This window comes from Podarcis cretensis (genome assembly GCF_951804945.1).
Source record: "Podarcis cretensis genome assembly, chromosome: 15".
NCBI lineage: Eukaryota > Metazoa > Chordata > Lepidosauria > Squamata > Lacertidae > Podarcis > Podarcis cretensis.
The window spans coordinates 45,816,461-45,841,480 of NC_137185.1; the positions used below are offsets into that span (position 1 = coordinate 45,816,461).

At 50.8% G+C, this 25,020-nt stretch overlaps 1 protein-coding gene across 1 annotated transcript in view; it reads left to right on the forward strand.

Annotated features, from left to right (window-relative positions):
- Positions 1 to 482: 482 nt before the first annotated feature.
- LOC307204602 (maestro heat-like repeat-containing protein family member 7) overlaps positions 483 to 25,020 on the forward strand; it is a 371,363-nt gene continuing 346,825 nt past the window's right edge. Inside the window, exon 1 of the mRNA XM_079956203.1 lies at positions 483 to 526. The gene's annotated coding sequence lies outside the window, so the exon portion shown is untranslated. The remainder of the gene's footprint in view (positions 527 to 25,020) is intronic.

The window sequence follows — 25,020 nt, forward strand, 5'->3', positions numbered from 1 at the left end:
AAACAATGCCCGACCTGAAGAATTTGGAGCAAATGATTCAGCAGAGGAAACACAGCCCAGAATAACTAAGGAGATAGTACAAGAATACTTGGCTAGTTTAGATGTATTCAAGTCTCCAGGGCCAGATGAACTGCATCCAAGAGTATTAAAAGAACTGGCAGATGTGATCTCAGAACCACTGGCAGTCATCTTTGAGAATTCCTGGAGAACAGGCGAAGTCCCGGCAGACTGAAGGAGGGCAAATGTTGTCCCTATTTTCAAAAAGGGGAAAAGAGAGGACCCAAATAATTACCGCCCAGTCAGTCTGACATCAATACCAGGGAAGATTCTGGAGCAGATCATTAAGCAAACAGTCTGTGAGCACCTAGAAAGGAATACTGTGATCACCAATAGTCAGCATGGATTTCTGAAAAATAAGTCGTGTCAGACTAACCTGATCTCGTTTTTTGACAGAATTACAAGCCTGGTAGATGAAGGGAACGCAGTGGATGTAGCCTACCTTGATTTCAGCAAGGCATTTGACAAGGTGCCCCATGATATTCTTGTAAAGAAGCTGGTAAAATGCGGTCTTGACTATGCTACCACTCAGTGGATTTGTAACTGGCTGACTGACCGAACCCAAAGGGTGCTCATCAATGGTTCCTCTTCATCCTGGAGAAGAGTGACTAGTGGGGTGCCACAGGGTTCTGTCTTGGGCCCGGTCTTATTCAACATCTTTATCAACGACTTGGATGATGGACTCAAGGGCATCCTGATCAAATTTGCAGATGACACCAAACTGGGAGGGGTGGCTAACACCCCAGAGGACAGGATCACACTTCAAAATGACCTTGACAGATTAGAGAACTGGGCCAAAAAAAACAAGATGAATTTTAATAGGGAGAAATGTAAAGTATTGCACTTGGGGGAAAAATGAGAGGCACAAATACAAGATGGGTGACACCTGGCTTGAGAGCAGTACATGTGAAAAGGATCTAGGAGTCTTGGTTGACCACAAACTTGACATGAGCCAACAGTGTGACGCGGCAGCTGAAAAAGCCAATGCAATTCTGGGCTGCATCAATAGGAGTATTGCATCTAGATCAAGGGAAGTAATAGTGCCACTGTATTCTGCTCTGGTCCGACCTCACCTGGAGTACTGTGTCCAGTTCTGGGCACCACAGTTCAAGAAGGACACTGACAAACTGGAACGTGTCCAGAGGAGGGCAACCAAAATGGTCAAAGGCCTGGAAACGATGCCTTATGAAGAACGGCTAAGGGAGCTGGGCATGTTTAGCCTGGAGAAGAGGAGGTTAAGGGGTGATATGATAGCCATGTTCAAATATATAAAAGGATGTCACATAGAGGAGGGAGAAAGGTTGTTTTCTGCTGCTCCAGAGAAGCGGACACGGAGCAATGGTTCCAAACTACAAGAAAAAAGATTCCACCTAAACATTAGGAAGAACTTCCTGACAGTAAGAGCTGTTCGACAGTGGAATTTGCTGCCAAGGTGTGTGGTGGAGTCTCCTTCTTTGGATGTCTTTAAGCGGAGGCTTGACAGCCATATGTCAGGAGTGCTCTGATGGTGTTTCCTGCTTGGCAGGGGGTTGGACTCGATGGCCCTTGTGGTCTCTTCCAACTCTATGATTCTATGATTCTATATTCTTGTATGACAGAAACATGGCACAAAATTAATTCAGTTAGCCCAATCACTGGCCAAAGTTCCTTTTTCTACACAGAGGTTCTAACACAGGTGGCTACAATTTCTGTAAATGTTAATGAAAGTGACCATATTTTCATGTTTAAAGAAATTAATGATGTGCCTAACTAACACATAATGTATCCAGGCTCACTGGAAGGACAGATTGTGAAGCTGAGGCTCCAATACTTTGGCCACCTCATGAGAAGAGAAGACTCCCTGGAAAGACCCTAATGTTGGGAAAGATTGAGGGGACAAGGAAAAGGGGGCAATAGAGGACGAGATGGTTGGACAGTGTTTTTGAAGCTACCAACATGAGTCTTATCAAACTGCGGGAGGCAGTGGAAGACAGAGGTACCTGGCGTGCTCTGGTCCAGGGGGTCACGAAGAGTCGGACACGACTAAACGACTAAACAACAACAACAACAATGTATCCAGAGTACCAGGCAAACCAGTTTAATAGCTTTGTTCAATATTAATAAGTTGTTTATTTTAAAAGTGGGGGAAGGATTCAGATACCTACCATAGTGAGGATCTGAAGGCACATGTAATATAAAAAGAGGGTGTCAGGGACTCAGCGGGAGCGCAGGGAGGAGGAGAGATGGAGAGCGAGGGGGAGCAATCCGAGGGCAGCGTAGGAGAATATGACAGCAGCCCGAGAGATTCCATGAGCCTCTCCAGCGAATCGGAAGATTCACAGAAGGCGGCGCCGATGGGCAGGGCAAGGGGCGAGCCAAGGGGGACACCCCAGAAGCTAGGGGCCAGCGGGGACTCCCAGAGCAGCAGTTGGAAATCAGGACCAGCTTCCCCACCAGAGCGCAGTGGGGGGGAGGAGTTCCAGGTGTCAGAGCCCACATATGCACCACCAGCGAGAGAAGATGAGTCAGGGTTGACCACGCCTCCATCGGAGAGCGAGTGTCAGGGACTCAGCGGGAGTGCAGGGAGGAGAGGAGATGGAAAGCGAGGGGGAGCAATCCGAGGGCAGCGTAGGAGAATATGACAGCAGCCCGATAGATTCCATGAGCCTCTCCAGCGAATCGGAAGATTCACAGAAGGGGGTGCCGATGGGCAGGGCAAGGGGCGACCCAAGGGGGACACCCCAGAAGCAAGGGGCCAGCGGGGACTCCCAGAGCAGCAGTTGGAAATCAGGACCAGCTTCCCCACCAGAGCGTAGTGGGGGGGAGGAGTCCCAGGTGTCAGAGCCCACATATGCACCACCAGCGAGAGAAGATGAGTCAGGATTGACCACGCCTCCATCGGAGAGCGAGTTAACGGTTAAGAGGAAAGTTGCAGGCTGGGCACGCGCGCCAAGCTCAAAGGTACAGGCGAGCGGCACAGAAGGTAGCCCGGATAGGGAACCAGGTCCTAAAGCCCGCTGGAAGGAGGGGCAAGAATCGTCAGGGTCAGCGTCAGAGGAGTCCAGGAAGGATGAGACCCTAGCGGGCAGGAGGGCCCAGAGGAGAAAGGAACTTAGGAAGAGGTGGAGCAAAGCGAGAGTCTTAAACTGGTGTGGAGGGGGAGGAGACTCAGACGGGACTTCGCCGGTCTAAGGTCGGGACGTAGAGCTGCACGCTGCGGCTTTAAAATGGAGACTGAATCTCAATAAAGACTTTTGTACATAACTACAGCCTAGCGTTGGTCCTCTGTGAGCTGGGACCTGGAGGCAGCTCTGACAGCGAGTTAACGGTCAAGAGGAAAGTTGCAGGCTGGGCGCGCGCGCCAAGTTCAAAGGTACAGGCGAGCGGCACAGAAGGTAGCCCGGATAGGGAACCAGGTCCTAAAGCCCGCCGGAAGGAGGGGCAAGAATCGTCAGGGTCAGCGTCAGAAGAGTCCAGAAAAGATGAGACCCTAGCGGGCAGGAGGGCCCAGAGGAGAAAGGAACTTAGGAAGAGGTGGAGCAAGGCGAGAGTCTTAAACTGGTGTGGAAGGGGAGGAGACTCAGACGGGACTTCGCCGGTCTAAGGTCGAGACGTAGAGCTGCACGCTGCGGCTTTAAAATGGAAACTGAATCTCAATAAAGACTTTTGTACATAACTACAGCCTAGCGTTGGTCCTCTGTGAGCTGGGACCTGGAGGCAGCTCTGACAGAGGGGAAAGTGTTTTAGCTCACTGTTTGCAAGCAAAAGATCCCAGATTCATAGAATCATAGAATCATAGAGTTGGAAGAGACCACAAGGGCCATCGAGTCCAACCCCCTGCCAAGCAGGAAACACCATCAGAGCACTCCTGACATATGGATGTCAAGCCTCTGCTTAAAGACCTCCAAAGAAGGAGACTCCACCACACTCCTTGGCAGCAAATTCCACTGTCGAACAGCTCTTACTGTCAGGAAGTTCTTCCTAATGTTTAGGTGGAATCTTCTTTCTTGTAGTTTGGAACCATTGCTCCGTGTCCGCTTCTCTGGAGCAGCAGAAAACAACCTTTCAATACCCAGCATCTCTAGGTAGGACTGGGAATGTTTTTTGCCTGCAATCAGTGTTGGGAATTTTGATTTGGATGGACTAATAGTTCTGATATGGCAGCTTCCTATATTCTGAGAACTGACAATGGATTCCAAAACTGTGGCGTGAGCTGTTGTTGCAGAATCCTAGTTCTGCAATTTGAATGATTGCTAAAATGACCATAAAATAAAAGTTTGGTTCAATTGCTGGCCTTACCCTTTCCCCATCCTTAATATGGGCTGTTCACTTTTTAAAAAAACAATGCTTTTAAAGCTCCATATTTTTAACCATTAATTCATCAAATACCTTTTCTTAAATGTGTGCATGTGTAAAACTTATAAAGTCTGGAAAAGGAAAGCTTTCCATTTGCAAGAGAGCTTCCAAATTAGCCCCACCGTTCTTAAAATGCATTTTTCTTTTAGTCTTTGGTAAAATTTAGCACAGTAGGTCATTAGCAGCATCTAGCTACAGTGGTACCTCGGGTTACATATGCTTCAGGTTACCTATGCTTCAGGTTACAGACTCCGCTAATCCAGAAATAGTGCTTCAGGTTAAGAACTTTGCTTCAGGATAAGAACAGAAATCGTGCTCCGGCGGCGTGGTGGCAGCAGGAGGCCCCATTAGCTAAAGTGGTGCTTCAGGTTAAGAACAGTTTCAGGTGAACGGACCTCCGGAACTAATTGCCGTATTTTTCGCTCTATAACACGCACCTGACCATAACACGCACATAGTTTTTAGAGGAGGAAAACAAGAAAAAAATTATTCTAAATGAAACAGCGGATGTATGATTTTTGTGGTTCATGCTGTGGCCACAGACATGTGATCTGACGGTGAGTTTGGGGTAGCCCAATGCAAAAATCCTTAGGATCCATGTGGCTCCGTGCTTTGTAACTACGTTTTAAGTGGGGAGGGAAGGAAAAGCACTCAAGGGAACAAGGAGCACGCGTGGGGTGTGTGGAGAAGGATGCTGCTAATAATGCAGAAGAGGGGTATAAGGGGAGAAGGCTCCTCTCCTCTCCTGCTTTGCTCCTTTAAAACAAGCAGGCTCTGCTTCTCTCCCTCCTCCCCGGCTTAGAGATCTGAAAAGCTTTGCTGCTATTAAGCGAGCTGAGTGGGGAGGAGAGAGGGACACAGAGCACGGTTGCTTTAAAGCAGCCAGCCAGACAGGAGCCGCTTACACCTGTGTAAGTGGCTCCTCTCTCCTCTCCCGCTTTGCTGTTTCAAAGCGAGCCACGGAGGAGGGAAGGAAGGGGAACCATGGATCCTCTGCTCACAACTGCAGGAGACCCCCCCCCCCCCCGCCGCCACCCATAGGCATTCGCTCCATAACACGCACAGACATTTCCCCTTACTTTCTAGGAGGAAAAAAGTGAGTGTTATGGTGCAAAAAATACGGTAAGTAATTAACCCAAGGTACCACTGTAATACCTATTGGCCATGACCACCTGACAGATTATTTTGGGACCTAGAAAGGGTGGGTAAGAGAGCTATCTTAATAAATGTAATAAATTACACATTGTACCAGGGACGTGGGTGGCGCTGTGGGTTAAACCACAGAGCCTAGGACTTGCCGATCAGAAGGTCGGCAGTTTGAATCCCCGCGATGGGGTGAGCTCCCGTTGCTCGGTCCTGGCTCCTGCCCACCTAGCAGTTCGAAAGCACGTCAAAGTGCAAGTAGATAAATAGGTACCGCTCCGGCGGGAAGGTAAACGGCATTTCCGTGCGCTGCTCTGGTTCGCCAGAAGCGGCTTAGTCATGCTGGCCACATGACCCAGAAGCTGTACGCCGGCTCCCAATAAAGTGAGATGAGCGCCACAACCCCAGAGTCGGTCACGACTGGACCTAATGGTCAGGGGTCCCTTTACCTTTACCAGGAAGAGACCATGACACAAAGACATTTACTATTGATATTTGTGAAGTAATGTGCAGTATGCAATGGCCCCTAAGGATTAACACCTTCCCCAAATTATGTAAAAACCATAAAATCATATGGAAGGGGGATGTGTCATTACATTCCAGCCAACTATCACAATAATGTTACTCATCTCAGGTTCAAGAATTTGTGCTTTGAATATCTGCTCTAGAAATACGATCGTAAAGTAAAGCCGTTATGAGAGGGTTCTTGATACAACAGAATGCAATAAAGAAGAGAAGTCAAAATGAGAAAAAAGACAAAATTTTGGAGAAAATAAAAGAAGGGGAAAAGAAACTGAGAATAAAACCAAAGTCACAGGAGATATTGAGAGAAATAAAACTATATCAAACACAATATATGGAATTGATGAATCAAGAAATAGAATGGAAAATTAAACAAATGAGACAAAAGACATTTGAATCAGCGAATAAATGTGGGAAACTTCTGGCCTGGCAAATGAGAAAAAGACAAAAATTAAATACTATTACAAATTTAGAAGTGGAAGGAAAGAACATACATAACCCAACTGAGATTAGAAACTGTTTCCAGAAGTACTTTAAACAACTATATTCGCAAGGGCCACAGAAAGAAATGGATATAGAACGATTTTTGAAGACAAATGGATTACAAAAAATTTCTCAAGAGAGTAAATTGATGTTGAACTACAAAATATCTGAACAGGAAGTAGAAGGTGCCATCCAAAATATGCAGTTGGGCAAATCTCCAGGACCGGATGGGCTGACTTCCAGGTACTATAGATCTTTGAAGGAGTGGCTATTACAACCTTTGAAGGAAGTCTGCAATGAAATTTTGGAAGGGAAAAAGGCACCAGAATCGTGGAAAGAGGCGTATATTACATTTATAGAGACTGAAAAGACTCAGCTTAAGAACTACCGTCCTATATCGCTATTAAATGTGGATTACAAAATTTTTGCTGACATTTTGGCCAAGAGATTGAAAAAGGTATTTGTCAGAGCTGCCTCTAGGTCCCAGCTCACAGAGAACCAACGCTAGGCTGTCGTTATGTACAAAAGTCTTTATTGAGGTTTAGTTTCCATTTCAAAGCAGCAGCGCGCAGCTCTACGTCTTAAAGCCTAGACCGGCGAAGTACCGTCTGAGTCTCCTCCCCTATGACACCAGTTTAAGATCCTAGCCCTGCTCCACCTTTTACGCTGCTCTCTCCTCCTCTGGGTCCTCCTGCCCGCTGGGGCATTGCCCTTTCTGGACTCTTCCGACGCTGAGTCGCTTAGCTCCTCCCCCTCCCTCCGGCGGGCTTTAGGACCCGGTTCCCAATCCTCATTCTCTGCTGTCCCGCGCTCCTGTACATTTGAACTTGCCTCTCGCGCCAACCCAGTGACCTTCCTCCTGACCGTTACACTACTTCTGTCACTGCTTCCCTCTTCCGGGATACTGGCCGGATCTGACCTCCCCTCCGTTGTCTGACTCTCTGATGGAGGTGTGGTCAGCCCTGCCTTATCTACCCTCCCTGGTGGGGAATGCACTGGCCCCGATCCTTGGGACTCTTCCCCCCCACTCTGCTCTGGTGGGGAAGCTGGTCCTGATTTCCAACTACTGCTCTGGGAGTCCCTGCTGCCCCCTTGCTCCTGGGGCGTCCCCCTTGGGAACCCCCTACCCCTGGCCACTGGCGCCCCCTTCTGTGAATCTTCCAATTCGCTGGAGAGGCTCATGGAATCCCTCGGTCCACTGTCCTCTTCTCCTACGCTCCCCCTGGATTCTTCCCCTTCGCTCTCCATCTCCTCTCTTCCCTGTGCCTCTGCTCCTGAACCCCTGACATCCATCCCCCCTCAAAGCCCCCCCTTCCCCCTCCCCCTCTTCTGGCGTGGGTTCTGGGTGCTCCAGTGTTGTGGGGGTGAGTGCAGGATACAGTTCTTCCCCCGTGGTGTGCCTCCAGCCCGGTAGATCCGGCCAGTCCTCAACGTGCTCGTCGACGTCGATCTCCTCAGCTTCCATCTCTCTGCCAGTGTGTTCGAACCCCGGATCCTCCCCCAACAAATCCATGACCGCCTCTCCCCCTGTCGCCTGGGGTGACGCTGCGTGCGCGGGCCGCTCAGCAGTTCTCTGCGCCACCCCACCTCAGGTTGATCTTCCCACCAATAAGAGTCCCCTGTGCGAAACCCTGAGAGGGACCCCTCTGGGGAGCTAGTCTCTGGCGCCGTGTCCTCCTCTGAAGAGAAACCCCGGAACGTGCTGGCTGAAAGTGTGGGTGTGAAAAGATATTCGTCAAAATAATCCTCCGGCATGGGCCTGTGTGGGAAGAGTGCGTGCAACTCGTTTTTGAGGTAGTGCTCCTCCACCGCATAGTACGGTACCCAGCTGTTGGCGCTGGCCGGGGTACCTTCCCTGGCGAGGAGATATTCAACCCCCTCTTCCCCCCATCTTGAGTCCAAAATCTCCGTGACCTCGTTGAGCGGCCCCGCCCTCGGCGACCCCCCTGCCGTGGGTGCGTCTCTAAGCGGGCTAGGAGCTGTCCCTGGCGCCTGAAACCTGTGAGGTGCCTTGTAGGGCGTGAGCACCGATCTATGAAAGACCGGGTGCATTCTGGATCCCTCCGGTAGTGTCAACCGGAAGGCCACTGGGTTGATCTGTGCCTCGACTTGGTAAGGGCCTAGCTGCCTGTGTCCGAGCTTCTTCTTAGCTAAGGATCTGGCCGGCACTGCCTGGGCTGCTAAACAGACCCAGTTCCCTACCCGTATGTCCTCCCCAACTCTCCTGTGTCTGTCTGCCTGCATCTTGTACACGTGTTTAGCTAGCTCCAACTGCCTTCGGAGCTGTTCATGGACCTCCTGTAACTCCTCTGCCAATGCCTCTGCTCCCTGCGGCTCCCCTTCCCCCTCTTTCTCTAAGCCCGGGAAGGTCCTGGGATGTCGCCCATTGTTGGCGAAAAACGGTGTCACCCCCGTGGACACGTGTTTCGTGTTGTTGTAGGCAAACTCGGCCAGCGGTAGGTAGTCCATCCAGGTCGAGGGCTGCTGGTTTGCGTAGCATCTCAGGTACTGCTGCATGATGGCGTTGACCCTCTCCGCTTGTCCGTTGGTCTGCGGGTGTCTTGCCGACGCTAGGTTGACCTTGACGTTCAGGATCCCCATCAGCTTCTGCCAGAAACTCGAGATGAACTGGCGCCCCCGGTCGGACAGGATAGACCGTGGCAGGCCATGCACCTTGAACATGTGGTCTATGAACAGCTTGGCCGTCTGTTCCGCTGTGGCCACCTTCGCGCACGGAATGAAGTGCGCCATCTTGGTGAACATGTCGACTACCACGAGTACTGCTGTTTTGCCCCTCGAGCTGGGCAGATCAGTGACAAAGTCCAAGGCCACCCTCTCCCACGGTTCGGACGGGGTCTGTAGCGGTTCCAACAGTCCCGCCGGCGGTCTGTGTACTGGCTTGGCCCTTTGGCATGTGTCGCATCTCGTGACGTAATCCGCGACTTCTCCCCGCATCTTGGGCCACCAAAAGTCTCTGGCTACTAATTCCACCGTTTTGTCTTTGCCGAAATGTCCGGCGCTGGGTGCGTCGTGTAGCTGTTGCAGTACTGTCGCGCGGAGTTCATCTCCCGGCACGTAGATGGCCCCCTTGCGGAGGAGCAGTCCGTCGCGTATCTGGAACTCGTCGTCCTTCGTCCTGCACACCTCCTCCATCTTGGATTGTGCGAAGGAATCTGTTCGCAGCTCGCGCCGTATTGCTTCCAGGTCCACGGTGGCCGAAGCGCATGCCCATGCCTTAGGTGCGAAAATGTGTTTGGCCGCTACCGGTGCTGCTTCCTCCAGATACTGCGGCTTCCTGGATAGCGCATCAGCCATGATGTTGTTGTCTCCGGGGATATATTCTATCCTGAAGTCGAAATCCGCACAGAACTCCGCCCAGCGGATGTGTCTCTGGTTCAGGAACCGCGCCGTGCGCCAGTATTCCAGGTTCTTATGGGCCGTGCGAACTTGCACCGTGTGTTTGGCTCCGACGAGGAAGTGCCGCCACGCCTTGAATGCTGCATGAATGGCCAGCAACTCTCTGTCCCAGATGGTGTAGTTCTGCTCCGACTTGCTGAGTTTCCTGGAGTAGAAAGCACACGGCCTCCAATCCCCTTGCGGGTCTTGCTGCAATAGGACTGCCCCCACGGCTCTGTCGGAGGCATCCGTCTCCACCCTCATGGGTCTGCTGGGGTTCACATGCAGCAGTTGTTCCTCGGAAACGAAAAGACGCTTGAGTTTCTGAAAGGACTGCTCCGCCTGCTCCGTCCAGATGAACTTCTTCTTCTTGGAGCTGAGGGTGTCCGTGATGGCCGCCGTCTGCATAGCGAAACCCTTGATAAACTTGCGATAAAAGTTGGCAAAGCCGACAAACATCTGGACCTCCTTCCGATTGCGTGGGCTTTTCCACTCCAGTACCGAGCGTACCTTGGCGCTGTCCATGGCGATTCCCTTGTCGGACAGCTTGTAGCCCAGGAAATCCACCTCCGTCATGTCGAACTGGCACTTCTCCAGTTTGGCGTACAGTCTGTGCTCCCGTAGTCTTTGCAGGACTTCCTTGACATCTCTCTCGTGAACCTCCTGCGATTCCGAGAAGATCAGAATGTCGTCCAGGAAGCAGACGCACTTCTTGTAGAGGAGCCCCGCTAACATGTGGTGCATGAAGGCTTGGAAACAGTGGGAGCCATTTTGTAAACCGAACGGCATAACCCTATATTCATAGGTGCCCAAGGGCGTAAACATGGCCGTCTTCCACTCGTCGCCCTCCCGCATGCGTATAAGATTGTACGCCTGTACAACGCCCCTCGTAGATCCAACTTGGTGAAGATGCGTCCCTTCCTCACCGTCGCGAGCAAGTCGTCGATCTTGGGCATCAGGAAAGCCGTGGGCTTGGTTTTCGAGTTTAAGATTCTGAAATCAACTACCAGCCTCTTTTGGGGCGTGTCTTTTTTCTTCACAAAGAACACAGGACTGCCCCCCACTGCTTTGGATTCTCGGATGAATCCCCGCTTCAAGTTGTGATCTATGAACTCCCTGAGCTCTTGCAGTTCGTCTTCAGACATGGAATACAGTTTTCCCGTCGGCAGCGTTGCCCCCGGCAGGAGGTCAATCTTGCAGTCGTAGGGTCTGTGGGGAGGCAGCTTGTCCGCTTCCTTCTTGCAGAAGACCTCCAAAAACGCCTTGTACTTGTCGGGTACCGCTTGCAGCATGCCCAGTTGTAGCTGTGGGTCATCCTCTTGCCCCTCGTCTTCCTGGCTAGTCATGATGCAATGTTCTGCGCAGTAGGAGGAGCAGAAGGTGAATTTACGCTGGTACCATGCCAATGCCGGGCTGTGCCTGTCCAACCAGCTCATGCCCAATACTATGGGCGTGTCTGACAGGTGGGTGACATTGAAGCTGATGACTTCACGGTGATTTCCAATTCGCATCACCATTGGCGGCGTTTGCTGTACCACCTGTCCCCCCAGCAATTCTCTTCCATCGACTGTCACTACTTTCAGGGGCATCGTGGCAGGCAGGAGCGCTATGCTATGTTGCTTGATGAAATCCACTCCTATAAAGTCTGCATTGCTACCAGAGTCAATGGTAATAGGGACTTCCATGGTGAGCCCATTGGGAAGCTGGAGTGTTGCGGTGAGCTGCACCACTGGTTTGGGCGGGAGGGGGTCTGTGGGCTGTAAGATTCCTGGGGACTGCTTCACTGACTCGTCTGGCTGGGCCCCAGTGGCTCTGCTTCCAGCCAGACTTCGTCGTTTCCCTGCTGTGGTTCTCTCTGCTGAACTGCTTCTATTACTGTTGCTGAGGCTGCAGTGTGCTTGTGGAGCCTCTGGGGGCACTCTTTTGCCATATGCTGAGCACTGTCGCAGATGTAACACTTCCTGTTCCCTCTAGGAGGCTTCACTTTGGCTGCTCCCGGTGTTAGGGCTCTGGTTGCTGACTGAGCCTTGGCACCAACTATCTCCATCGGCTCCTCTCCCCCTCCCAGTGGAGGCGTGGATTGAGCGCGCGCTGAGTCCCTGGGAAAGAAAAGAGGTGCTCTTGCTGGTGTGCGTCCCCAACGCCCTTCGTCTTTGCTCCAGGGACGTTCTTCCAGACGCACACCAATCGTTAGCGCTCTCTGGACCACTTCTTGAGTGCTCTGGGGTCTCTCCCCCCTTGTGATTTCGTCTTTCACAGCCCCGTTCAGCCCATCCCAGAACAGGTCCCTGACGGCCGCTGAGTCTTTTTCCCATCCCAGCGCGTTGACCAATGCAAAAAAGCGTGAGTGATATTGCCTCACAGTGGCTCTGCCTTGTTTCAATCCATGTATCTCTCTTCTAGTGACATCTACATCTATCGCTGATAAAAAACAAGCATCCATTGCCTTAATGAAGGCATTCGCATTTTGGAGGGCTGGATCATTATCTCTCCACAGATTGCGCAACCACGCTTTAGCTTCTCCATGGAGATGCGTTAGTATGAAGCCTACTTTCTCCTGCTCATCTCTAAAGTCCTTCTCCAGTAACTTTAGCGCAAAAACCACGTCTGCTCTGAAGTTAGGATAGTGCTGCAGACTCCCATCGAAATGAGACACAAGGCTGCCTCCTCTCTTTCCCAGCCCAATCCCCTCTGGTCTGGCTCCCGGTAGCCCCTGTTTAGTCAACATTTCCAACCTGGCTTGCAGATCCTTGCAGACAGCAGCTGCTTCCGTTTCTCTCCTCCTGGACGCTAGTATTTCTGCGTTGGGTTGTGTCACTGCGTTTTGCAGAGCTGCCATTTGTTCTTCGGTAGTCATCTTGTGCTGCTTCATGAGCTCGCGAAGTACCAATCTTCGCCCCTCGCTGCGTCCACTCACGTTGCGAGGTTTTTATGGGACGGTACTTACTGTCAGAGTTGCCTCTAGGTCCCAGCTCACAGAGAACCAACGCTAGGCTGTCGTTATGTACAAAAGTCTTTATTGAGGTTTAGTTTCCATTTCAAAGCCGCAGCGCGCAGCTCTACGTCTTAAAGCCTAGACCGGCGAAGTACCGTCTGAGTCTCCTCCCCTATGACACCAGTTTAAGATGCTAGCCCTGCTCCACCTTTTACGCTGCTCTCTCCTCCTCTGGGTCCTCCTGCCCGCTGGGGCATTGCCCTTTCTGGACTCTTCCGACGCTGAGTCGCTTAGCTCCTCCCCCTCCCTCCGGCGGGCTTTAGGACCCGGTTCCCAATCCTCATTCTCTGCTGTCCCGCGCTCCTGTACATTTGAACTTGCCTCTCGCGCCAACCCAGTGACCTTCCTCCTGACCGTGACACTACTTCTGTCACTGCTTCCCTCTTCCGTGATACTGGCCGGATCTGACCTCCCCTCCGTTGTCTGACTCTCCGATGGAGGTGTGGTCAGCCCTGCCTTATCTACTCTCCCTGGTGGGGAATGCACTGGCCCCGATCCTTGGGACTCTTCCCCCCCACTCTGCTCTGGTGGGGAAGCTGGTCCTGATTTCCAACTACTGCTCTGGGAGTCCCTGCTGCCCCCTTGCTCCTGGGGCGTTCCCCTTGGGAACCCCCTACCCCTGGCCGCTGGCGCCCCCTTCTGTGAATCTTCCGATTCGCTGGAGAGGCTCATGGAATCCCTCGGTCCACTGTCCTCTTCTCCTACGCTCCGCTCGAATTCTTCCCCTTCGCTCTCCATCTCCTCTCTTCCCTGTGCCTCTGCTCCTGAACCCCTGACAGTATTGATGGAAGAGATTCATAAAGACCAAGCAGGCTTTCACCCAGGAAGACATTTGTCTGACAATTTGAGGAATATAATTGATATTTTGGAGAAATTAGAAGAGAATATAAATACTAAAGCAGTCTTAATATTTGTGGACGCGGAGAAAGCTTTCGACAATATCTCTTGGAGTTTTATGAAAAAGAACCTACAGGGGATGGGGGTAGGCCAAGGTTTTGAAAATGGTATAGGTGCAATATACTCTGAACAAAAAGCTAAACTAATTGTAAATAATGTGGTGACGGAAGAATTTAAGATAGAAAAAGGGACACGACAGGGGTGCCCAATTTCCCCATTGCTTTTTATATCGGTCCTGGAGGTTTTGCTGAACATGATTAGAAGGGACCAGTTGGTTGAAGGTATACAGGTCAGAGCTAAACAGTACAAATTGAGAGCATTTGCAGATGACTTAGTATTGACGTTACAGGAGCCAGAATCTAGTACTAAAAGGGTTTTAGAACTAATTCAAGAATTTGGTCAAGTGGCAGGATTTAAACTGAATAAGTTAAAAACTAAGGTTTTAGAGAAAAAATTGACATCAATTGAAAAAGAGAGGTTTCAGAATGAGACAGGTTTGACTGTGGTTAAGAAAGTGAAATATCTAGGGATTAATATGACAGCAAAAAATGGGAACTTATTTAAGGACAACTACGAAAAATGTTGGGTGGAAGTGAAAAAAGATTTAGAAACTTGGTCAAATTTGAAGCTTTCCTTGTTGGGTCGAATTGCAGTTATAAAGATGAATGTATTGCCTAGAATGTTGTTTTTGTTTCAAACATTGCAAATTGTGGACAAGATGGACTGTTTCAAGAAGTGGCAGAAAGATATCTCAAGATTTGTCTGGCAGGGCAAGAAGCCCAGAATAAAATTTAAGATATTAACTGACGCAAAGGAAAGGGGTGGATTTGCCCTGCCAGACTTTAAACTCTATTATGAATCAGCAGCATTCTGCTGGCTGAAAGATTGGCTGCTTCTTGAGAACACAGACATTTTGGACATAGAAGGATTTAACAATGCTTTTGGGTGGCATGCATATTTGTGGTACGACAAGGTTAAAGTACATAAAGCATTTAAAAACCATATTGTTAGGAAAGCATTGTTTAATGTTTGGATAAGATATAAAGATTTATTGGAAAATAAACCCCCGAGGTGGTTGTCACCAATGGAAGCGAAAGCTTTTAAAAGAATCAATATGGAGGCCAAATGGCCGAAATATTGGGAAATTTTGGAACAAGAGGGAGATAAACTGAAATTGCAGAGCTTTGAGAAACTAAAAAACAAAGTGCGAGATTGGACAAGAAAATTGGATTCCAGGTGGAAAAATCAAAATTAGAAACAGAATTGTTAGAACCCAAAACTAAGATTTTGTCAAGGATGTATAACTTGCTGCTTAAATGGAATACTCAGGATGAAACGGTGAAGTCTGTTATGATTAAATGGGCACAGGATGTTGGACATAATATTATGTTTGCTGACTGGGAACAGTTATGGACCACCGGTATGAAATTTACGGCATGCAATGCCTTAAGAGAGAATATTATGAAAATGACTTATAGGTGGTACATGACCCCAGTCAAGCTTCCAAAAATTTATCATTTGCCCGATAATAAATGTTGGAAATGTAAAGAGACTGAAGGTACATTCTTTCACCTTTGGTGGACGTGCCCAAGGATTAAGGCTTTCTGGGAAATGATTTATAATGAAATGAAAAAGGTATTTAAATATACCTTCTTGAAGAAACCAGAGGTCTTTCTCCTAGGCATGGTTGGCCAATTGGTGTCAAAGAAGGACAGAACTCTTTTTATGTATGCGACAACAGCAGCAAGAATACTTATCGCAAAATATTGGAAGACACAAGATCTACCCACTTTGGAAGAATGGCAGATGAAGATGATGGACTATATGGGACTGGCAGAAATGACCGGCAGAATCCGAGACCAGGGAAAAGAGTCGGCGGAAGAAGATTGGAAGAAGTTTAAAAACTATTTGCAGAAATATTGTAAAATTAATGAATGTTAGAATGATGTTGGACAGAAATTAAATGGTTTCCAGCTGTAATGTTTAAGAGATATGAAAAATAAGGTAAGAAATTAGTAAAAACTAATGGAGAGGATTTGCTGAACGAACAATTTTAATTGGAATACAAGAAAGGGAGGTATGAGGAGGTCTGGAAAATAAGTTAAAAGAAAATAAGTAACGGAAATTCTATGTCAAAACAAAAAATTCCTTCCAGTAGCACCTTAAAGACCAACTAAGTTAGTTCTAGGTATGAGCTTTCGTGTGCATGCACATTTCTTCAGATAAGAAGAAGAAGAAGTGTGCATGCACACGAAAGCTCATACCTAGAACTAACTTAGTTGGTCTTTAAGGTGCTACTGGAAGGAATTTTTTGTTTTGACTATGGCAGACCAACACGGCTACCTATCTGTAACTGGAAATTCTATGTGTTTCTCTTTTTCTTTTCTTTTTTGTTGTTTTTACCTTTGTATTTTTGTATTTTTGTTGTTTTTTCTTTTTGGTTTTTTCATTGTATTTGTCAGGGACTCAGCGGGAGCGCAGGGAGGAGAAGAGATGGAGAGCGAGGGGGAGCAATCCGAGGGCAGCGTAGGAGAATATGACAGCAACCCGAGAGATTCCATGAGCCTCTCCAGCGAATTGGAAGATTCACAGAAGGGGGCGCCGATGGGCAGGGCAAGGGGCGACCCAAGGGGGACACCCCAGAAGCAAGGGGCCAGCGGGGACTCCCAGAGCAGCAGTTGGAAATCAGGACCAGCTTCCCCACCAGAGCGCAGTGGGGGGGAGGAGTTCCAGGTGTCAGAGCCCACATATGCACCACCAGCGAGAGAAGATGAGTCAGGGTTGACCACGCCTCCATCGGAGAGCGAGTTAACGGTCAAGAGGAAAGTTGCAGGCTGGGCGCGCGCGCCAAGTTCAAAGGTACAGGCGAGCGGCACAGAAGGTAGCCCGGATAGGGAACCAGGTCCCAAAGCCCGCCGGAAGGAGGGGCAAGAATCGTCAGGGTCAGCGTCAGAGGAGTCCAGGAAAGATGAGACCCTAGCGGGCAGGAGGGCCCAGAGGAGAAAGGAACTTAGGAAGAGGTGGAGCAAGGCGAGAGTCTTAAACTGGTGTGGAAGGGGAGGAGACTCAGACGGGACTTCGCCGGTCTAAGGTCGAGACGTAGAGCTGCACGCTGCGGCTTTAAAATGGAAACTGAATCTCAATAAAGACTTTTGTACATAACTACAGCCTAGCGTTGGTCCTCTGTGAGCTGGGACCTGGAGGCAGCTCTGACAGTATTATTTCTGAAAACTTTAATAAATATTCTAAAAAAAAAAATAGAAATACGATCGTATCACAACAAAAGTACTACCTTCTGGGAAGATGTGAAACACAAAAAGCATTGCTCTGCGCTGCAGGGGGCAGGGTGGGAAGAGGAGAGGAGAGAAGGTGACGACTGCAAAAATCCCACCCCACCCCCCAAAAAAAACCACTCAAAGCAAGCCAATGTTCCCTGGAGCCAGTCCTACCTGGCAGCTCCAGGGGGTCCCAAGGCAGACCCTGCGCCTTAAAGGCCAATGCAGGCGCCTGCCTTTGGACCTTGTTGGGGCTGGGGCAGGGCAAGGGGAAAGAGGTTTTTGAAGAGAGTTCCCACGACAGGGAGGAGATCGAAGGAAGCCCAGCGCCAGGGCTCCGCGCTCGGTGGGTAGGCAGTCCCTGCTTTGAGTCCCGGCGGTGAGGGATGGGACCTTAGGCAGAAATCGCCTCGGGCACCATATTAGGAGAGGGAAATAGCCAGCGGAAGTGCCTCCATGTGTGCACTGCCACCTAGTGGCATGCTTTTCTTTTTCAGGATATAAAACAGCTTTAAATTTATAGTGGTAGCCTAGTTAGGTGTTGCCAACCTTTTGGGCCCAGGGAAAACTGCTATGGGTAACATACACACGCTGCAATCAAGCATATATTGCAGTTTATTTTGTTGACTCCAACAGTGGTTCACTCTGGCAGGCACCAGAAAAGACATCTGCAGTTGCTGGTGCCCCCTTGGGCACTGTTTTTTTAAAAAATATAAATTTATTTGCTATTACAGAGAAGAAAAAACATAACAACCACAGAACTGAAATAAAAAAGAGAAAAACAATACACATAGAAGAAAAATAGAAATAAAAATTCCAACTTTTAAAATTATGCTTACAAAAACTTCCTTTCTTGACTTCCTCACGCCTCCCTTTTTTGTGTTCCTCTTTACCCAATCGTATACAGCAAATCCAAAAATTCTTTCTAAACTCATTTCTAATTATTAAAATCATTCTATTATGTCTCCAAACTTTCCTCCTTATATTTAAACTCCTTCTAACATATTATTTACTTTTGACATAATATAACTTTAGTCTTTCACCCTTTTTCTATTACATTTTTTACATAGCTTTTAAACCTATATCACTAATGCCGTATTATTTTTAAGTCCCACATCATTTTAGCATTCATAAATTTTGCAGTGTTTCTGCAAATAGTCTTTAAACTTCTTCCAGTCCTCTTCCACCGCCTCTTCTCCCAGGTCTCGGATTCTGCCAGTCATTTCTGCCATCTCCATGTAGTCTATTACTTGCATCTGCCATTCTTCCAAGGTGGGCAAATCTTGTGTCTTCCAATGCTTTGCGATAAGTACTCTTGCTGCTGTTGTTGCATACATAAAAAACGTTCTATCCTTTAACACCAATTGGTCAACTATGCCCAGGAAAAAGGCCTCTGGTTTCTTAAGGAAGGTATATTTAAATACATTTTTCAGTTCATTATATATCATCTCCCAGAAAGCCTTAATCTTTGGGCACTTCCACCAGAGGTGAAAGAATGTACCCTCAGTTTCTTTACATTTCCAACATTTATTATAAGGCAGGTGATAAATTTTAGCAAGCTTGACTGGGGTCATGTACCACCTATAAATCATTTTCATAATTGTCAGAGCTGCCTCCAGGTCCCAGCTCACAGAGGACCAACGCTAGGCTGCAGTTATGTACAAAAGTCTTTATTGAGGTTCAGTTTCCTTTTTAAAGCCGCAGCGCGCAGCTCTACGTCTCGACCTTAGACCGGCGAAGTCCCGTCTGAGTCTCCGCCCCCTTCCACACCAGTTTAACAATCTCGCTTTGCTCCACCTCTTCCTAAGTTCCTTTCTCCTCTGGGCCCTCCTGCCCGCTAGGGTTTCATCCTTTCTGGACTCCTCTGACGCTGACCCTGATGATTCTTCCCCCTCCTTCCGGCGGGCTTTAGGACCTGGTTCCCTATCCGGGCTACCTTCTGTGCCGCTCGCCTGTACATTTGAACTTGGCGCGCGCGCCCAGCCTGCAACTTTCCTCTTGACCGTTCCCTCGCTCTCCGATGGAGGCGTGGCCAACCCTGACTCATCTTCTCTCGCTGGTGGTGCATATGTGGGCTCTGATACCTGGGACTCCTCCCCCCCACTACGCTCTGGTGGGGAAGCTGGTCCTGATTTCCAACTGCTGCTCTGGGAGTCCCCGCTGGCCCTTTGCTTCTGGGGTGTCCCCCTTGGGTCCCCCCTTGCCCTGCCCATCGGCGCCCCCTTCTGTGAATCTTCAGATTCGCTGAAGAGGCTCATGGAATCTATCGGGCTGCTGTCATCCTCTCCTACGCTGCCCTCGGATTGCTCCCCCTCGCTCTCCATCTCCTCTCCTCCCTGCGCTCCCGCTGAGTCCCTGACATCCATCCCCCCCTCGAAGCCCCCCCTTCCCCCTCCCCCTCTTCTGGCGTGGGTTCCGGGTGCTCCAATGCTGTGGGGGTGCATGCCGGATACAGTTCTTCCCCCCTGGCATGCTGCCAGTCCGTGACGGGTACATCGACGTCGCTCTCCTCCGCTTCCATCTCGTTGCCGGTGTGCTCGAACCCAGGGTCCTCCCCCAACCCGTCCATGCCCCCTTGTTCCCCCATTTCCTCTGGGGAGTCTGCGTGCCAGGGCCCGCTGAGCAGTCTCCTGCGCCACTCCTCCTCGGGTTGAGTGTCCCACCAATAAGAGCGTTCTGCACCCAAGTCTGAGATCGACCCCTCCGGCGAGGTAGTCTCTGGAGCCGTCTCCTCAGCCGAGGAGAACCCCTGAAACGTACTGGCTGAGAGTGTGGGGGTGAAAAGATATTCGTCAAAATAATCCTCCGGCATGGGCCTGTGTGGGAAGAGTGCGTGGAACTCGTCTTTGAGGTAGTGCTCCTCCACCGCATAGTACGGCACCCAGCTGTTGGCGCTGGCCGGGGCACCTTCCTTGCGATGAGATATTCGACCCCCTCTTCCCCCCATCTTGAGTCCAAAATCTCCGTTACCTCATTGAGTGGCTCCGCCCTCGGCGACCCCCCTGTCATGGGTGCGTCTCTAAGCAGACTGGGAGCTGTCCCTGGCTCCTGAAACCTGTGAGGTGCCTTGTAGGGCGTTAGCACCGATCTATGAAAGACCGGGGGCATTCTGGAACCCTCCGGTAGTGTCAAACGGAAGGCCACTGGGTTGATCTGTGCCTCGACTAGGTAAGGGCCTAGCTGCTTGTGTCCTAGCTTCTTCTTAGCTAAGGATCTGGCCGGCACTGCCTGGGCCGCTAACCAGACCCAGTCCCCTACCCGTATGTCCTCCCCCACTCTTCTGTGTTTGTCTGCTTGCATCTTGTATACGTGTTTTGCTAGGTCTAACTGCCTACGGAGCTGTTCATGGACCTCCTGTAACTCCTCTGCCAATGCCTCTGCTCCCTGCGGCTCCCCCTCCCCCTCTTTCTCTAAGCCCGGGAAGGTCCTGGGATGTTGCCCGTTGTTGGCGAAAAACGGTGTCACCCCCGTGGACACGTGTTGTGTGTTGTTGTAGGCAAACTCGGCCAGGGGCAGGTAGTCCACCCAGGTCGAGGGCTGCTGGTTGGCGTAGCATCTCAGGTACTGCTGCATGATGGCGTTGACCCTCTCCGCTTGTCCGTTGGTCTGCGGGTGTCTTGCCGACGCTAGGTTGACCTTGACGTTCAGGATCCCCATCAGCTTCTGCCAGAAACTCGAGATGAACTGGCGCCCCCGGTCGGACAGGATAGACCGTGGCAGGCCGTGCACCTTGAACACGTGGTCTATGAACAGCTTGGCTGTCTGTTCCGCTGTGGCCACCTTCGCGCAAGGAATGAAGTGCGCCATCTTGGTGAACATGTCGACTACCACGAGTACTGCTGTTTTGCCCCTCGAGCTGGGCAGGTCAGTGACAAAGTCCAAGGCCACCCTCTCCCACGGTTCGGACAGGGTCTGTAGCGGTTCTAACAGTCCCGCCGGCGGTCTGTGTACTGGCTTGGCCCTTTGACAGGTGTCGCACCTCGTGACGTAATCCGCGACTTCTCCCCGCATCTTGGGCCACCAAAAGTCTCTGGCTACTAATTCCACCGTCTTGTCCTTGCCGAAATGTCCGGCGCTGGGTGCGTCGTGTAGCTGTTGCAGTACTGTCGCGCGGAGTTCATCTCCCGGCACGTAGATGGCCCCCTTGCGGAGGAGCAGTCCGTCGCGTATCTGGAACTCGTCGTCCTTCGCCGTGCCGCTGCGCACCTCCTCCATCTTGGATCGTGCGAAGGAATCTGTTCGCAGCTCGCGCTGTATTGCTTCCAGGTCTACGGTGGCCGAAGCGCATGCCCACGCCTTGGGTGCAAAAATGTGTTTGGCCGCTACCGGTGCTGCTTCCTCCAGATAATGCAGCTTCCTGGATAGCGCATCAGCCATGATGTTGTTGTCTCCGGGGATGTATTCTATCCTGAAGTCGAAATCCGCAAAGATCTCCGCCCAGCGGATGTGTCTCTGGTTCAGGAACCGCGCCGTGCGCCAGTACTCCAGGTTCTTATGGTCCGTGCGAACTTGCACCCTGTGTTTGGCTCCGATGAGGAAGTGCCGCCACGCCTTGAAGGCTGCATGAATGGCCAGCAACTCTCTGTCCCAGATGGTGTAGTTCTGCTCCGACTTGCTGAGTTTCCTGGAGTAGAAAGCACACGGCCTCCAATCCCCTTGCGGGTCTTGCTGCAATAGGACTGCCCCCACGGCTCTGTCGGAGGCATCCGTCTCCACCCTCATGGGTCTGCTGGGGTTCACATGCAGCAGTTGTTCCTCGGAAACGAAAAGACGCTTGAGTTTCTGAAAGGACTGCTCCGCCTGCTCCGTCCAGATGAACTTCTTCTTCTTGGAGCTGAGGGTGTCCATGATGGCCGCCGTCTGCATAGCAAAACCCTTGATGAACTTGCAATAAAAGTTAGCAAAGCCGACAAACCTCTGGACCTCCTTCCGATTGCGCGGGCTCTTCCAGTCCAGTACTGATCGTACCTTGGCGCTGTCCATGGCGATTCCCTTGTCGGACAGCTTGTAGCCCAGGAAATCCACCTCCGTCATGTCGAACTGGCACTTCTCCAGTTTGGCGTAAAGCCTGTTCTCCCGTAGTCTTTGCAGGACTTCCTTGACATCTCTCTAGTGAGCCTCCTGCGATTCCGAGAAGATCAGAATGTCGTCCAGGAAGCAGACGCACTTCTTGTAGAGGAGCCCCGCTAACACGTGATGCATGAAGGCTTGGAAGCAGTGGGAGCCATTTTGTAAACCGAAGGGCATAACCCTATACTCATAGGTGCCCAAGGGCGTGAACATGGCCGTCTTCCACTCGTCGCCCTCCCGCATGCGTATAAGATTGTACGCCCCTCGTAGATCCAACTTGGTGAAGATGCGTCCCTTCCTCACCGTTGCGAACAAGTCGTCGATCTTGGGCATCGGGAAAGCCGTGGGCTTGGTTTTCGAGTTTAAGATTCTGAAATCAACTACCAGCCTCTTTTGGGGCGTGTCTTTTTTCTTCACAAAGAACACAGGACTGCCCCCCACTGATTTGGATTCTCGGATGAATCCCCGCTTCAAATTGTGATCTATGAACTCCCTGAGCTCTTGCAGTTCGTCTTCAGACATGGAGTACAGTTTTCCGGTCGGCAGCGTTGCCCCCGGCAGGAGGTCAATCTTGCAGTCGTAGGGTCTGTGGGGAGGCAGCTTGTCCGCTTCCTTCTCGCAGAAGACCTCCAAAAACGCCTTGTACTTGTCAGGTACCGCTTGCAGCATGCCCAGTTGTAGCTGTGGGTCATCCTCTTGCCCCTCGTCCTCCTGGTTAGTCATGATGCAATGTTCTGCGCAGTAGGAGGAGCAGAAGGTCAATTTACGCTGGTACCATGCCAATGCCGGGCTGTGCCTGTCCAACCAGCTCATGCCCAACACTATGGGCGTGTCTGACAGTTGGGTGACATTGAAGCTGATGACTTCGCGGTGATTTCCAATGCGCATCACCATTGGCGGCGTTTGCTGTACCACCTGTCCCCCCAGCAATTCTCTTCCATCGACAGTCACTACTTTCAGGGGCATCGTGGCAGGCAGGAGCGCTATGCTATGTTGCTTGATGAAATCCACTCCTATAAAGTCTGCATTGCTACCAGAGTCAATGGTAATAGGGACTTCCATGGTGAGCCCATTGGGAAGCTGGAGTGTTGCGGTGAGCTGCACCACTGGTTTGGGCGGGAGGGGGTCTGTGGGCTGTAAGATTCCTGGGGACTGCTTCACTGATTCGTCTGGCTGGGCCCCAGTGGCTCTGCTTCCAGCCAGACGTCGTCGTTTCCCTGCTGTGGTTCTCTCTGCTGAACTGCTTCTGTTACTTTTGCTGAGGCTGCATTGTGCTTGTGGAGCCTCTGGGGGCACTCTTTTGCCATATGCTTAGCACTGTCACAGATGTAACACTTCCTGTTCCCTCTAGGAGGCTTCACTTTGGCTGCTCCCGGTGTTGGGGCTCTGGTCGCTGACTGAGCCTTGGCACCACCTATCTCCATCGGCTACTCTCCCCCTCCCAGTGGAGGCGTGGATTGAGCGCGCACTGAGTCTCTGGGAAAGAAAGGAGGTGCCCTTGCTGGCGTGCGTCCCCAACGCCCTTCATCTTTGCTCCAGGGACGTTTTTCTAGCCGCACACCAATCATCAGCGCCTTCTGGACCACTTCTTGAGTGCTCCGTGGTCTCTCCCCCCTTGCGATTTCGTCTTTCACAGCCCCGTTCAGCCCCTCCCAGAACAGGTCCCTGACGGACGCTGAGTCTTTTTCCCATCCCAGCGCGTTGACCAATGCAAAAAAGCGGGAATGATATTGCCTTACAGTGGCTCTGCCTTGTTTCAAACCGTGAATCTCTTTTCTAGCGACATCCACATCTATCTCCGATAAAAAACAATCGTCCATTGCCTTAATGAAGGCTTTTGCGTTTTGGAGGGCTGGATTATTATCTCTCCACAGATTGCGCAACCATGCTTTAGCTTCTCCATGGAGATGCGTTAGTATGAAGCCTACTTTCTCCTGCTCATCTCTAAAGTCCTTCTCCAGTAACTTTAGCGCAAAAACCATGTCTGCTCTGAAGTTAGGATATTGCTGCAGACTCCCATCGAAATGTGACACAAGGCTCCCCCCTCTCTTCCCGAGCCCAATCCCCTCTGATTTGGCACCCGGTGGCCCCTGTTTAGTCAACATTTCCAACCTGGTTTGCAGATCCTTGCAGACAGCATCTGATTCCTCTTCTCTCCTCCTTGCCGCTAGTATTTCTGCGTTAAGTTGTGCCATCTTGTGCTGCTTTTGTGAGCTCGCGAAGCACCAATCTTCGCCCCTCGCTGCGTCCTCTCACGTTGCGAGGTTCTTTGAAAGAGACGGGACTTACTGTCAGAGCTGCCTCCAGGTCCCAGCTCACAGAGGACCAACGCTAGGCTGTAGTTATGTACAAAAGTCTTTATTGAGGTTCAGTTTCCATTTTAAAGCCGCAGCGCGCAGCTCTACGTCTCGACCTTAGACCGGCGAAGTCCCGTCTGAGTCTCCGCCCCTTCCACACCAGTTTAACACTCTCGCTTTGCTCCACCTCTTCCTAAGTTCCTTTCTCCTCTGGGCCCTCCTGCCCGCTAGGGTTTCATCCTTTCTGGACTCCTATGACGACCCTGATGATTCTTCCCCCTCCTTCCGGCGGGCTTTAGGACCTGGTTCCCTATCCGGGCTACCTTCTGTGCCGCTCGCCTGTACATTCGAACTTGGCGCGCGCGCCCAGCCTGCAACTTTCCTCTTGACCGTTCCCTCGCTCTCCGATGGAGGCGTGGCCAACCCTGACTCATCTTCTCTCGCTGGTGGTGGATATGTGGGCTCTGATACCTGGGACTCCTCCCCCCCACTACGCTCTGGTGGGGAAGCTGTTCCTGATTTCCAACTGCTGCTCTGGGAGTCCCTGCTG